This window comes from Rhinopithecus bieti, unplaced genomic scaffold, assembly GCF_001698545.2.
Source record: "Rhinopithecus bieti isolate Rb0 unplaced genomic scaffold, ASM169854v2 scaffold_7438, whole genome shotgun sequence".
In the NCBI taxonomy this organism is placed as follows: domain Eukaryota; kingdom Metazoa; phylum Chordata; class Mammalia; order Primates; family Cercopithecidae; genus Rhinopithecus; species Rhinopithecus bieti.
This window is the reverse complement of record NW_016805589.1, coordinates 3,295,848-3,312,934: the sequence shown is the minus strand read 5'-3', so window position 1 is coordinate 3,312,934 and position 17,087 is coordinate 3,295,848.

The window sequence follows — 17,087 nt, the reverse complement described above, 5'->3', positions numbered from 1 at the left end:
TATATATATTTTTTTTTTTTTTTTTTGAGATGAGGTGGTCTCACTGTGTCACCCAGGGTGAATTGCAGTGGTATGATCTCAGCTCATTGCTCACTGCAGCATCTGCCTCCCAGGCTCAAGCTCCTACCTCAGCCTCCCCAATAGCTAGGACCACAGGCACAAACCATGCCTGGCTAATTTTTTCTGTTTTTGGTGGAGACAGGCTTTCACCGTGTTGCCCAGGCAAGTTTTGAACTCCTGACCTCAAGTAATCTGCCTGCCTTCGCCTCCCAAAGTGCTGGGATTATAGGCATGAGCCACCCTACCCAGCCTCTGAATGTTTTCATCACCCTAAAAAAGCTCCATGCCCATTAGCAGTTAACTCCCCATTTCTTCCTCCCCCTATCCCTAGACAATCACAAATTTCTGTCTCTCTAGACTTTTTCTGGATATTTCATCTAAATGGAATCAGTCTGTGGTTTTTCTCGACTGACTTCTTTCACTTAGCATGTTTTCGAGGTTCTTCCATGTTGTATGCATTTGATAACTTGTACTGCTAAATAACATTCCATTGTGGGAGACTCGTCTCAAAAAAATAAATAAAAATAAAAATTTCGTAGAGACAAGGTCCCACTATGTTGCCCAGGCTGGTCTAAAACTCCTGAGCTCAAGTGATCCTCCTGCCTCGGCCTCCCAAAGAGCTGGGATTATACGCATGAGCCACCATGCCCAGTCACATAAACAGTTTTTGTTCGTTTTTTGTTTTCTGAGATGGAGTCTCACTCTGTTGCCCAGGCTGGAGTAGAGTAGTGCGATCTCGGCTCACTGCAACCTCTGCTCCTGGGTTCAAGCAATTCTTCTGCCTCAGCCTCCCAAGTAGCTGAGATTACAGACGTGTGCCACCATGCCCAGCTAATTTTTGTATTTTTAGTAGAGATGGGGTTTCACCATGTTGGCCAGGCTGGTCTCGAACTGGTTGGGCTCAAACTCCTGACCTTGTGATCCACCTGCCTCAGCCTCCAAAGTGCTAGGATTACAGGCGTGAGCCGCCGTGCCTGGCCCTAAACAGTTTTTAAAGCCATGGTCCTAGGCCGCATCTCCAGGGATTCTGACTCTGGTTCTGAAGCAGGGCCCAAAAACTGCATCGCTAAGTTCACAGGTATGCTGATGCACTGGTCCCCAAGAGAATGGTGGCGTGGACTAGGTTGTGTCTCATCCTGGTGTTAACCTTGGCCGTTGGGAAAGAGGTGACTGAGGAAAAGATGAAAATGCCAATACTAGACTTGGAAAGGTGGGAGGGTGGTGAGGGATGAGAAATTACCTGATGGAGGCTGGGCGTGGTGGCTCATGCCTGTAATCCCAGCACTTTGGGAGGCCAAGGTGGGTGCATCACCTGAGGTCAGCAGTTTGAGACCAGCCTGACCAACATGGAGAAATCCCATCTCTACTAAAATTAAAAAATTAGCCGAGTGTGGTGGTGCATGCCTCTAATCCCAGCTACTCAGGAGGCTGAGGCAGGAGAATCGCTTGAACCTGCGAGGCAGAGGTTGCAGGGAGCCGAGATTATGCCTGGGCACTCTAGCCTGGGCAACAGGAGTAAAACTCCATCTCAGGGGGGAAAAAAAAAATTACCTGATGGATACAGTGCACACATGCACACTCTTCAGGTGATGGTTGCACTAAAAGACCAGACTTCAACACTAACCAAAGTATCCACGTAATGCAACTTCATGTATGCCCCCTAAAAATATATTTAATAAATTTAAAAGCTGATACTTTATTTGGGAGATGCAAGAATGATCCAATAGAAGAAATGGATAAGGCAAGTGAGGAGGTACCTGTATGGGCTTAATCTTACAGGAGCAGAGGGATAGGTCCTGATCACAAGTTGAAAGTTTGGCTTTAGAGATTTCCCCCATAATAGGAGGGGACCCAAGGGGCGTGTGCACTGTGCTGCAGGTAGGTAGTGGAGGAGATGGTGGGAAGATGAGGTAGCTCTTTTCTCACCACATCTTCTATCACCATGAAGTATGAAGGGAAATTGCTGATGAGGGTGAAGAAAGCAGGAGGTTGGAGATGGGAGATGAGGTGAAGGTGTGAAATAGTCTATCCACAGGAAAGGTGCCTATATTAGGGAAGTGTAATTAGAGAGTTTTGCAGTGTTGAGGGCCCATTTGAAATCTGCGGTTGTAACTGAGGTGCGTCTAGTTCGCACGATGTTGTAGTACTCTTATGCAACATCCAGCTGTTTGGGTACAGGTGCCAGCTAAGTACTGGGTTAAGTGTGATAGAGAAGGGAATTCAGTGTCTAACTCCCTGCTGTACCATAGAATCTAAGCTGACAAGGTATGTAAAGACAGGAGGTGACTGGTGGAGAAAAGGTGAGAGGTTAATGGGCTGGGTGTGGTGGCTTACGCCTGTAATCCTTGGACTTCAGGAGGCCAAGGCAAGAGGATGACTGAGGCTAGGAGTTCAAGACCAGCCTGGCCAACATAGGCAAGAGGATCAACAAAGGCAAGAGGGTCACCGAAGCCAGGAGTTCGAGACCAGTATGGCCAACATAGTGAGACCCTGTCTCTATTAAAAAAAAAAAAAAAAATGTGTCAATGGATTAGAAGTCTCAGGCTGGAAAAGACTAAGATTATTACATATTTATATTAATAATCTTATTAAACTTTCCTAAATAACAAAACTTTCCTAAAACATAAACATTCCTAAATAACAAAAAAAAATTTTAAAAGTAAGAAAAGACTACATACGAAGAACTATAGGCCAGGCGTGGTGGTTCACACTTATAATTCCAGCACTTTGGAAACTGAGGCAGAATTGATTAAGCACAGAAGTGAGAGACCAGGCTGGGCAAGATAGTGAGACCCCGTCTCTACTTATTTATTTATTTGAGACGGAGTGTCACTCTGTCACCCAGGCTGGAGTGCAGTGGCACGATCTCGGCTCACTGCAACCTCTGCCTCCTGGGTTCAAGTGATTCTCCTGCTTCAGACTCCTGAGTAGCTGGGACTACAGGCACGCAGCACCACTCCTGGCGAATTTTTGTATTTTCAGTAGAGAGGAGGTTTTGCCACCTTGGCCAAGCTGGTCTCAAACTCCGACCTCATGTGATCTGCCCTGTGAGCCACCACACCCGGTCCTGTCTCTATTTATTTATTTATTTATTTATTTTGAGACGGAGTCTCGCTCTGTCGCCCAGGCTGGAGTGCAGTGGCGCGATCTCCGGCTCACTGCAAGCTCCGCCTCCCGAGTTCCCGCCACTCTCCTGCCTCAGCCTCCCCAGTAGCTGGGACTACAGGCGCCGGCCACCGCGCCCGGCTAATTTTTTGTATTTTTTTTTTAGTAGAGACGGGGTTTCACCGTGGTCTCGATCTCCTGACCTTGTGATCCGCCCGCCTCGGCCTCCCAAAGTGCTGGGATTACAGGCGTGAGCCATCGCACCCAGGCTCTATTTTTTTAAAAAAAGAAAAGAACTATATTTTAAGTGGGCTGAACACGAAGGCTCATGCTTGTAATCCAAGCACTTTGGGAGGCCAAGGCCAGTGGATCTTCTGAGCCCAGGAGTTCAACACCAGCTTGGACAACATGGCGAAAACCCATCTCTACCAAAAGTTGTTTTAAAAATTAGCAGGGCATGGCTGGGCATGGTGGCTCACGCCTGTAATCCCAGCACTTTAGGAGGCCAAGGCGGGCGGATCACAAGGTCAGGAGATCAAGACCATCCTGGCTAACACGGTGAAACCCCATCTCTACTAAAAATATAAAAAATTAGCCAGGTGTGGTGGCGGGCGCCTGTAGTCGCAGCTACTTGGGAGACGGAGGCAGGAGAATGGCGTGAACCTGGGAGGCGGAGCTTGCAGTGAGCTGAGATCCGGCCACCGCACTCCAGCCTGGGCGACAGAGCCAGACTCCGTCTCAAAAAAAAAAAAAAAAAGAAAAGAAAAGTAGACATTGGATCAACATAAGAAAGACTGTCAACAACCAGACTTTATTATAATTCCTCCAGGGAGAACATTATCACAGACTTCTAGAGTTCAAGAGCAGCTCAGAGGGAATCCAGTTGCAGGGAAAATGCAAGCAAGTAGAGACTGATTGGAGGGAAGCTCAAAGTACAATTCTTTAGAAAGAAAAGCAAAGGCAAGATCTGCCTCAGCAGGATGGTTACTCCAATGTGTTTTAGAGTGAGCATCCTTCCTGACATTCAGGGAAGAAAAATGAAGATTATATACATCTTAACAGAATAGTGGGTAGTAAATCAATTTGCAAAGGAAATTATCAGCGCTAAGACTGGACTATGCAAATCATGGCTTAAAATAATTATAAGGCAAGTTTTAAAAGAGGATGCCTCAAGTACTTGGCAGAATTTACCTTTTTGCTCTATATTTGGTGTAGCTTTATTAGTAGTTAATGAAGAGAACTCATTCTATTGCATTGAAGTTAGTAAATTTCTACCAACACACACACGCCATTGGGATATTTCTCTGAGGGTACTTAGCTATTAATCCTAAAAACCAAGGCTTAACTGCTGTATTATCAAAAAAGCACTATCAGTTTATCTGGTGAAGGTAAACAGAACAAAGGGTACAATCCAAAGGGGAAATCAGTTCATCTGCTTAGAATTTGTTTCAACCAATGAGATTAAAATATCACACTAACCGCTGATGATGAGTAAAGTAAAACGAAATAGCTACAAGAGCATGAGGCATAGCAAATCATTTCAAGTGAAACCATGTCTTACCAAGTCAACTGGATTAATTCCATTGTTGCTTAGTCCAAAAGTACAACTGACCAACCTTTCTGTTTTTTCTAATACTCTGTCAAATCCTCTAGGGTAGCATTGTCTAACAACTATAACACAAACCACATGTGTAATTTTAATTTTTTAGTAGATACATTAAAAAGCAAAAAGAAACAGGTGAAATTACTTTTGATAATTTATTTAGCCAATATATATTTTTAAATTGTCTTTTAAACATGCAATCAGCATTGAAAAAAAAAAAAACTTCTAGTGAGGTAGTTTATATTCTTGTTAACTGAGTCTTGAAAATGTATATTTTACGCTTCTTTCACATCTCATTTCAAGTGCTCTACAGCCCTGTGGGGCTACTGCACCAGACAGTGCAGAGAAAGAGCAGTGGGTCGCAAACTCATTCTATGACACAACCGTTTTAGAAAAAAAATGAATATGTATACCTAACACAATATATGCATATTTATTTCTTTAGAAATTGTACACATTGATTATTTTATATTTTATATACATTCTAAATTTTTTAAAATACGTATCAAATGAGATACAGATAAAATAAATACATCATTAAAATTTTCACTTATTACTTCAAAAACTTTCTTACTAATAGAACTTTATTAGTAAATACAGTGTGATAAAATAAGCATCATTATATTTGAAAATCTTGATTTAACACCCGTAATATGTATAATTTAACAATTCAAAGGTCTGTCACTAAGTTCGGCTTATTTTGATCCTTGGTGTTAATGGCTGTCAAAGCTGAAAAAGAAACCTCCCAAAGATAAATGTATCTAAATTAAAGAGTATATTATTGTCTGCACATGAAATCATAATATTCATTTTTCAACCCCACTCACTAATTGTGTGAAATAGTTTGCCATTGTTCAGCAAGTAAATTTCTACTTCCTTGATGTCGGTGGTTTTCAATTTTGTTTTATATTATTAACAAATGTATTCAAAGCCCACTGAGCTCTTTATTATGAAGACTTGCAAAGTGGAAAATTCTGTGTGTCACACAGAACATAAAATGTCCCCCTCTAGAAGAGGATACCTTTGCCTGGGTGAAATCATTTCCCTTGACTGTGGGCATGATATGTGACTTGCTTCCAACCCACAAAATATGGGATGTCACTCTCGTGACTGAGTTTGTTACATAAGACTCTGTCTTAGCTTCTGGGGTGAGAGACTCTTCTCAAGACCTGGAGGAAGTGGGTGGTCCTGTTGAAAAGCCCACATTGCAAGGAACTGTGAGTGACCTCTAGGAGCTGCAGGCAGCTTCTAGGACCTCCAGCCAACAGCCAGGCAAACGCTGGGGCCCTTAGTCATACAGTCACAAGGAAATGAATTCTGCCAACAACCTGAATGAATTACAGGCGTATTCTTCCCCAGTAAAGCCACCAGATGAAGACAGTCCAGCTGAGACCTTCATTGCAGCCTTATGAGACCCTATGCAGTAGATACTAAACCATGCCCCTGCACCTGACCTAGGGAAACTGTGAGATAAATTCTTGTGCTGTCTTAAGATGTTAAATTTCTGGTAATCTGTTATACAGCAATAGAAAACTAATATATACTTTCTAATATTTTAAAGTGTAGAAATATGAGTTTTTATACATAGCACATGATCATGTTTAGCTATAGAATCAAAAAATAAGGGAAATACTTTAAAATATCTATTTTCAAAGGCTCTATCCAAAACAAGAATTTGTTTGGTGAAACAGTCTCTTCTTCACACATTATTAAAATATAAATTTTGCAATTAAGGGATAGATTCAATGTGTTTATATGCAAAAATATTTGTCAGGCAAACCTAAGCTAACAGGACTTGTCATTAGGGAAAAGATCAGCAAATTTTGTATCTTTATATTTTGTAAAAGAAAAATGTATATCTTATCTTTAAGTCTAGCCATTTTAGTCAACCTCTGAGTGGTTGAAAAAATTTTTCTTGCCATCTCATTACAAAATGACATACAGATTCTACTATATTTTTTAGTCTTGATTTTTGAATTTTTTAAAATTTGATTTTTAAAATCAGCCACATCAATACAACCATTTGTGCTTTTCTGGTTTTGACTTCTCATCTGCATTACCTTACCTGTAAACAATGCAATGGATGAATTCCAAGTTTGGTGTTATCTGTATAACATTACCCAAGAAACTTAAAAGAAAAGTCTTAGAGGAGCCACTCTATCAGTGAACATACTTAAATATTTCCTCATAAGACATTGTTTTAATTGTAGAAGTTATTCACTCTCAGAAATATATCTTTTTTGGCTATCTGTAATTTAGTGACATACCACAAAAATGTAACTCTTTATGTTGTTTATTATTTATTATGTTGTTAATATTTATTATTAGCAACATAATAAATCTAGCAATAGCACACATTAAGACATTCTAAAAACATCTGTACTTCCATCTGGCTGTAGAACAAAACTCCTATCCTGTACCATCTGCCCTAAAAGTTGTTTCTTCCAATCTTTATCAATATATTTGACATACATACATTCCGAAAGTATTTTGGCACAAAGAAATGTTTTCTAGTTTGTCATCATATTGCTTTGATTGTATTATTTCAATGATATTTATCACATCAGGAAAACAAGTTTTGTTCCAATGATATATGACTTTTTGTCTTTGGCCACTACACCACATAAAATTAGAATTGTCAGCATGTAATAGTAAAACTCCAAGTCACAGCGGCTTAAATTCAAGGGAGGTTTATTTCTCTCTCAGGTAAAAGAAGTCTGTAAGTAGACAACCCAGATTGGTAGCTCATGGTCTCCTGTCTTTGTTGCTATACCATCTATAGCATACTTTCTCAAATTCCAATAGGATTTCTCAAAGTCCTGCTTACACTTTTAAGTTCCAGCTAGGATAGGTGGTCTCTGACATGGCAATGATCCCTGCCCCTTGAAATTCACACCCTGGTGCTATTCCATCGCCTTGAATGTGGGCTGGACCTACTGACTTGCTTCTAATGAATATAATACAGCAAAAGTGATGGAATGCCACTTCCATGATTCAGTTACAGAAGCTCATGACTTCTGAGTGCCTTACTGGAACTCCCTCTCATTCTTCTTGCCTGCTTGCTTTCATGAAGCAGGCTGCCATATCAAGAGCTGCCCTATGGAGAAACTCATGTGGCAAAGAATTGAGGGTGGCCTCTGGATAGCAGCCAGTGAAGGCCAGAATCTCTCAGTCTAATAGCCCACATGGAACTGAATCCTGCCAACAACAATGTGAGTTAATTTGGTAATTGGATCCTTCCCTACTGAGCCTCAAGGTGACAATAGTATAGCCAACACCTTGATTACAGCCTTCTCAGAGACTCAGAGCTGGAGGACTCAATTAAGCCATGCCCAGATTCCTGACCTACAGAAACTGCAAAATAATAAATGTTGTTTTAAAGTACTAAATGTACAGGATAATTTGTTATGCAATGATAACTAATAGACCATCCAACAGGGCAGGAATAAAAGAGGAAGAAAAGTATGTCCTCCCTTCTAGGGGGCTCTATAGAAGTCTATGATTATTTATATGTGTAACTCATTAAGTAGAATTTAGTCTCAAGGACATATATAGCTGCAAGGGAGGCTAGGAAGTACTTTTTTTTATCTTGACAGCAATATTTCCTGCTAAATATTGGAGTTCTATTACTGAAAGAAAGAAAGGGAAAATGGATACTGGTATAGACAATCACCAGTCTCTGCCAAAGTGTTAACTAAGAAACCTCAGAAAAGGCTTCCAAACATCATTAAACTCAGGAAGATTTCATCAGTTCTTGAACTGAGAATGATATGGCTATAAACATTGCTTTAAAATTATATAGTTTGTCTTCATGTTCTGGATGTATAATTTTAGAAGTCCTGCTTAACATAACCTCACACTATCTCAAGTTAATCTTGTAATGCATAATTCAAATAAGTTCATCAGGGCTAGGATAATAATTAATAATGTTTATAAGTTCATATTTCAAATTGTCTTAATTATTTTGAAAGGTGAAGGGACAAATTTATGTTAGAACTGACCAGGTAATTGCATTAGTCTTCTCAGGCTACCATAAGGAAATACCATTGGCAGCATGGCTTAAACAACAGAAATTTATTTCTCACAGTGATGGGGGCTGGAAGTCTGAGATCAAGGTGCCAGCATGGTCAGGTTCTGGGGAGGACTGTCTTCCCAGCCTGCAGACAGCTGCCTTCTCCCTGCATCCTCACATGGCAGAAACAGAGGGAGACAGAGACCTCTCATTTCCTCTCTTATAAGGCTACATTCCTACTGGACTATGGACCTACCCTTATGACCTCATTTAACTATCATTAATTACCTTCTAAAGACCCCATCTCTGGATGGAGCCACATTGTGGGTTTGGGTTCAACATCTGAATTTGGTGGGGTGGGGGTGCAAATTTGGATCATAGCAGTGATCATACTTTCATACTTTTACATTTATAATGTTGATAAAGAGCTTGTACCAGGAGTAAGAGAGATGACAGGTGGTCATATTCTTCTTTGCTTGTGTTTGCACTGAATATGGTCTCCAATTAATATTTCTTAAAGGAATCTATTAAAGTCATTCATCTTTCCTGAAGATGGAAAAAAAATGACAGTGCAGCTGCTAAATCCACACCAGCCCCTGCTTGACCCATGGTGTGAAGCATCTTCCACTCTTCTTCCATGATACCTTGAGGCCCATGTATGACATGAAACGATGTTAATCTGTTTAACAAATATTAGCAAAGCTTAATGTATTTTTATTTATAGACACATAGATAAATATTCTAGTATTTTCTTTGTGCACCTCAAAATATTAAGTAGGAGCACTCCATTTTGTAGAACACTATTATGAGTGGGGTTTGGCTTCTACCAGAGAGTCCACAAATTTTCAGGAAGTACACAAGACCCCTGAAATTTTATGCAGAGGTTTTGCATATGTGCCTAAGATAGTAATTAATAATGTCTGCCTCATGGGATTATTTTAAGTTTTAAACGAGAAAATCTGTTTAAAAATGCTTAGCTGAGCTTCTAACGCAAAGTAAGCTTTTTACAAATGCTAGCCTGAAATGAATAAACATATTATTCATTATCATCATCAGCCAATACTAAGCAAGATGGTTTGGCAGCTTGACGTTTTACTAAAATGAAAGTTAGGGAACGGTCTTTAATGATCATAGTGTCCTGGGTGTGAGAAAATACAGATGTTTCAATTCCTATAAATAACACTGTATGGGTTAGGTTCCTGAAAATCTTCTTCATTCATTTAAAAATATTATTAAGCAGTATTTTGTTCCTGGCCTTTGCTAGATGCTGATCATACAATGATGAAGAGAAAATACATATTCTTTGTTGTCAGGGTGTTTTTTCTTTTTTTCATCTTATTCTCATCAGGGTAACAAATATGGAGCTGAACTAAAGAAAGACTGATATATGTTTTAGGGAGAGTAGCCTTGAAAGGCTTTTTTGAAGAGCCAGCATTTAAACTGAGACCTAAAAGAGGGGACATGATTAGGTGATGCAAAAGTTCAAGGAACAGCATGAACAAAACCGTATGATTAGAAAGAGGTTGGTATGTTTGCAGTTCTTATATCAGCATGGCTGTGGCATGGTAGGTGATGAAGAGAGTTTGGTAAGATGAGGTTGGAAGAAGAAAGCCAGGAAAAGATTATTCAGGGCCTTCGTTGTTTATTTTAGGTATAGTTGGAAGCCACTGATTGGCTTTTTGAAGAAGATCCCTTTTGATGCTAAACATAGAAAATGGCTGAGAGAGGCTCACGAACAGATGAAGTCATCCAAGTGTGAGATAACAACAGCTTAGGCTAGGGCAGGACCAGTTGAGATGGCAATGGTTGACAGATGGGCATTATTCTTAGAGACAACATTGACAAGACTTGCTGATAGAAAAGTTTGATACGGGAAGTGAAGCAAAGCAAGAATCAAAGATGACCATCAGGATCCTTGCTTAAATAGCAATGTGGATGGTGGTACAATTTGCTGATATGAGTGAGGGTAGGAATAGATTTGGAATAGAAAACCAAGAGCTTCCTTTTCCTTATATGAAGTTTGAGTTGCCTGGAAGACATGCAAGTGGAGAATGGTAAAGTCAAAGTGAATATGTGAGTGAGCTTAAAATAAAACAGATTTGGACTGGAGATATACCTTTGAGGGTCATTAGCATAAAGATGGTATTTAAATCTATGGGAATTGATAAAGCATCCTCCTTCACAGCCGAGAGAGAGAAGGAGATAGAGGAGGAAACCAGGACTGAGCCCTGAGAACCACAGGGCTTTATCAAAAATGAAGGAGCCAGCAGGATTCTGAGAAAGAGTAGCTTGCAAAGTAGAAGGCAAACCAGGAAATGATAGCATCATGAAAATGAAGAGAGGAGGGTATGTCCAAAAGGAGAAAATGTTAGGATGAATGCTCCCGAGACATCAACTAAAATGAGGGCATTGCTTTAGCTAAAAGGAAGTCACCAGAGACCTTGACAAGCGCAGTTTCAGAGGAGCAAATGGGAAGAGGCCACGTTAATAAATGAGTGAAAGGAAGATTCAAAAGGAGTGGCAGCATGTGTAAACAACTCTTTGAGAAGTTTAATATAACAGAGAACAGAGAATTAAAGCCTTATCTAGAATGTGTAGGGTCAAGGGAAGGGTTTTGTTATTTGTTGATTTTATGATGGGAGATATTGGAGTGTGTTTGTTTGCTGAGGGAAATAAACCAGGACAAAGGAAAGAGGGAGACTCATGGAAGGGAGAGAGATGGACTCTGGAGCCCAAGGAGAAGGGTTTGCTTTGAGAAGAATACAGCCTCAATCCCCACTGTGATCCGGGAAGTAGGAGAGCCTTCCAGATTGCAAGTGTAGGTCAGTTTGGTCCTTCAGTTATAGAAAGAGGAGGAAGGTTTCCCTCAGTGCAGCGTGAGGGGAGCTCAACAGCACTGGAAGAAAGAATGCTTGAGGTGTGAGATGGGAAAAGGCGCAAAATAATGTTCTCAGCAAATGGGAAATCAACTCAAGAAACAGTAAGGATTACTGGAGGGCACCAAGTGCTTAATGAAGGTATAATGTGTATTAAAGGGAAAACAATCTCAGTTTGTGAATTTATCTGGCAACATTCATTTGCTTGGCTCTAAGCCTAGTGAAGGCAGATGATGCTCGCCTGGGCTGATGTTTTTCCAGGAGAGGTTAGAGAAGGTAATGATGGACACTGGATCTAAGAGAATTTGCAAGGGGGTTATTATGATGATGGATGATGGAATCAAGACTAAGGACGGCAAATGAAGCCAGGAAAGGCTGTTGGTTGCAGGGGCAGAGTCAGAGGAAAATATGTCCTGTAGTGATTCTGAAATGTGAAGAGACTTATCTTAATCAGATGAAAAGCCAAAAGATTAGACAATGAAATGGCAGGTTTGCCTGTTCAGTGCCATGCCCCTGGTTTAAAATTTTTTTCCCTCTGCTGTGATTGATTGGAACATTTGTTTATCATCTCATGTAATTATGTTGTGCTTGTTTAATAATTTGGCATTGATTTCCCCAGTTGCTTCAAGGTGAAGCCTTCACTCCTGTTATATGAACAATACCTCTGATTTAAGACTCCTTTCTTTGCTTACAGAGAGCCTGTTAGTCAAGATCATCTCAAAGTCAGTCATTTTCACCTTTTCTACTTAATGTTTAATGTGCAGAACTTACAGGCTAGGTGGAGGAAAGCAGACCAGCCATATTTATCTTATTCAGCCTTATCCAGGATAGCTTACCTTGTTAACCTGTTTACAGTCTCTGTCAGTAAATAAATTGCTGAGGCATTTCAGGGAAAACACACACCTGTGACTGGCATCAAAATTAAACCCTCCAATGCCATATGGCTTGCTCCTTAGCATCGATCATGACTAAGCACGCATATGCTTTGAAGGTCAACGAAGTTAGACTCTAGTTGTTCTGCAGGAGGCAGTGGAAAGTAAGAATGATGTGGTAATTATTTCTCAAAACTTCTGTTTTCACAGGCTTCCAGATCTGAACTTGGACCTCATTCAAAAAAATGGGAATCCCAAAATTTCATGAAACGTATAGATGTCATTTTGAGTCTGATACTACCCAGTCTCTTTAGGTTGAAGCCCCACTCTTGCACCAGGCTGTCAGTATCACATAAAGGTCATGCTCGGGTATCCACATTGACCATGGTCTTCACCCTGTCCTGCCCCAGCTTGTGCTCTGCTCCCTGTATGTCCTCACTTTTCTCTCCTCTGTTTTGCATGATGTCTGACACTACTTACCGGGCTTCATCTTCTCTGCTTTTTCCTTCGGCCTCAGTCAGACCCTCCCTCTGGCCATATCATGCTTCGGACATCCTGAGTAATAAGCATATCATCTCTGGTTTGGGGTGACCCATGGTACCTTAGATGTTGGCTTAGGGCTTCAGCAATATCACAGTCCCTGGGTTTGCCTTGACCATAGATGTACTTTGTCAATACTTTTAGCCAATATCTGAATGACAGGGAGCAAGTCCAAGTCTTGCATGACTTTCGGGAGCTAATCCTCTAGACATGGGCCCATCTGTCCTGAAGATGCTCCTAGAACAATACCGGAAGCCACTCAACCAAGATTTTAGTACATAATAATAATAGTTAATAGATAGATGCAGTTCTCTATGTGATAGTTATACCTGTGACTAGCACTATTGTGTGATTTATAGAAATTATCCTTCAAAACAGTCCCAAGAGGGAGGTACGATTATGCTTTCGGTTATTATGTTAATAAAGAATAGGGGAAAGTTTTGACTTAACCTTCTCCTGCATCCCACTTCTGATCAGTGAGGAGACTGAATTTCCAGATGACTCTGAGTCTCAGGATCATAATTATAGCATTTACTACAGTGCTTCCATTCCCAGTCCTGAAAAATGGAGCAGGCTGTGGACTCTGAAGTCAGACCAGTATCTGGGAACCTAACATTGATAGCTCATTGCATTGAGCACTTTCTACACACCAAACCCTGTGTAGGCACTTTATATGCACCATCGCATTGACTTCTCACCACGTTCTCCAGGGATTGTTGTTCCAATTTTTAAATGAGTCAAGTGAGGCTCCAAGAGATAAGTGACATGTCCAAAATTACCCAGCTAGTAAGTGGTGGAGCAGGACTCTCCTGGGTCAGTCTGTTTCAGATGCTGTTGTTCTTAATCACTGTAGTTTACTGAAGGTATGAAATTTACATTACAAAGTCATATATCAAGACTACTTTATCCTGAACTTGTGCAAAAGCTCAGTTGCCCAAATGCCTACCTAAGATACTGCTTTATTACATCTTCCAGTTGAGTCAAAGTTCAATAATTGATTTAGAAATCATTTCACCAGTTAACAGCTCTCTTTTGGCTCCCAAATGTCAATTCTGAGAAAAGGGAGGAATGGAGTTTTTCACACACAAGGTAATCCTTCTCTAGAGTGAAAACAGGGCCATTCTTCAGCCCTTCTCATTGATTCGCATGAACTTTCCTTCCCCTCTGAAATTGAATTGTGTTTGGGAACTGAGATGACTGAGCAAACTCTGAGCCTTTGTTAGGTAAAGAAAAGAAAAGCAGTCAATTGAGGTCTTAAGCCTTGGGTATAAAGCCTTCCTCTGGAGTGCGTGGGCTGCCTGACTTCCCATCTCAATATGTTGGGCTCTGCCTGAATTTCATGGCCACCAGAAACTTCTCCAGCTATCCAATTCCAGTCCTCAAATCCCTTGACAGGGCAGCAGATCAGTCCCCACTTCTCTGCTTCACATTGTTGCTTTTTTATATCTATCCTGCCTGCTGACTGAAATTTGCCTGCTAATCTGTTTTACCTCATCCATGAACCCACCTTCCCTATAAGCCCTTACCACATTTGTGTAATGACTAAAGACACAAGTTTGAGGTTCACAAGATTGGAATTCAGATCTCAGAGACTGCATTTACTTGGGTCGTTGAGTAAATTCCTTAACTTCTCTGAGCATCTGTAACATTGCGAATAATTGGACTACCTAAGAGGTTGTTACAAGACTTAAATGCAATCAGGCATGTAAAGCACTTAACATAGGGTCTGGTGTGTAGCAAGTGATTACTACATGCTATTTACCTTTTCTACTTTCCACCAAGAGGCTTATAGTCTAAGTTGTCCTCTAAAGGAATATTCATTTGGGTGTTTGCTGGTGAGATGGCAATAGTTTCTGAAGACAGTCTATAGTAGCTTGTCTCCAAGAGAATCACCATCAATTTTCTTTCCTATTTCACTTGCCATTCCACTGTCTAGAGGTGAAGTGCATCCCTTCCCCCTACTTTGAAACTGAGCTGGCCTTAGTGACTTATTTGACCAACAAATTTCAACAGAAGTGACATCTTTGCACTGACAAAAAGAGTCCTCACAGCTTCCTCCTGGGCTTCTTGGAACGCCTGTTTCTGGAACAATCGCCCTAGGAGGAGTTGGCCACCATGCAGGAAGTCCATCTATCCTAAAACCACTGTGCCACATGGAAATCCCTGGAGGATAAGGCATCAGTACAGTGAAACATGAAGGGAGGCAGAGATGCCAGTCAAATGAGCAAAGACACCATAGGTGGAAGTGGCTGCTCCAGCCCCAGCTGCCTTTACTGATGCTCTGGGGAACAGAAACAAGCCACCAGCCAAACTCTTCTCAAATCCCTGACCCACAAAACCATCAGTAAATTAAAATGGTTGCTTTAAGCCACTGTGTTTGTGGATAGCTTATCATATAGCAATGGACAATAGAGCACAGCCTTCGTCCTCTGAGGTCCACATGAGGGAGGACTGACAAGGCAGAGCCAAAAAGACATCTTCCTTGATGTGAGATGTGGGCAATAAAACAGGATTAAGTGGCCCCTGAGAATGTCCAAGTCTAGCTTTTCTCCTATTCTTTAAGCATGGCCTGGGAGTTATCTCTCTTTCTGGTATATAAGGAGATTTTAATATACTTAGTGGTAAAATGTAAAATGGAGTTCTAAAATATAGAAATATATTTTAGAATTTTAAGAAATACAGTTCTTAAAACTTGCTTTTGCCACTTATCAGTTAAGGTGACCTTGGAGAAACTACCAAACATATCTGAGTTTCTGTTCCCTCATTTGTAAAGTAGGCTAATAATACCCACCTCCCTGGGTTTTGTAAAATGTAAATTAGATAATGAACATAAGGCACTCAATAGAAGGCCTGAAACAGAGAAAACACTCAATAAATAGTAACTATATGACTATTAATATTCTTGCCTTCACCCTGATAATTTACCTAATTGCCATGGCTCCACAACAGACTGCCTTTAACTTAATACCAAATCTTTGGAAAAGCTATCTTAATTTCTGCCAATTAATTTTTAATCACAGCATCCAGGCAATATTTTCTTACGTAGACGATATTTGTTTTTGTAGGCAATAATATTTTCAGAGCAAGGGGAGCTGTGTTATTTGGACATAATTCAATTCTTGATGGGTTGAAATTAGGATGTTCACTTTATCTGGGGCCAGGCTGCCATTTTAAAGGAAATATTGAAGTAAGAAATGTCTACTTGTTAGTCACTCTTCATGCCAAATTTGAACTGCTTGGATTTTCATTCAGATAGTAGATTTTGGTGATTAGTCCATCAAGGTGTTAGCCAGTGATCACAGGAGTACAAGAGGCCCGTGATCTACATGAAGGTCTTTGCACGTGTATTGGCTTGCTACACCCCAGTGAGCCTGGTCTTCTAGTTCCCTGGCATCATAGGGCAACTACACCTACATGTTGGCTGGTAGGCTCTACAAGATAAGGAAGGAACATAGTGGCTGGGGGTTGAGGATAGTTTCTTAGGATATGGATAACATAGGTCCCAAAGATAGTATCCATTCATTATTCACTCATTCTTCAAATATTTATTGAGGATAGATTCTGTGCCAGGCACCATGCTAGGTTCTGAGGAAACAGTAGTGACAAGCTAGACTTTATACAAATAACCATAAATAGTTTTTAAGTACATAAGACAGATATTTCAAATAATCACTCAAATAATCTTTAAATAAGTACTGTGAAGGGAAAGATACAGGGTACTGATAATTCACCAGGGAACTAAGCCTGAGGGTCAAGGAATGTATTTCCAGGGAAAGGACGTAAACTATGGCTGAAAGGCTACATCAGAATTAGCTGGCGGAAATTGCTAAGAGGAGTAAAGAGATCAGAAGCAACAGCATGCGCCCTTTCGCTGGGTCTAGGATGAGTGAAAATGGAGGGGCCAGGTCTAAAGCCATACTACCTCCTTTTATTTCCTCACTTGCGTCCATCATATACCATAAGGGGACTTACACTTATCTGTGGTGACACACATGTTAATACTCAAGCTCTTAACCCAT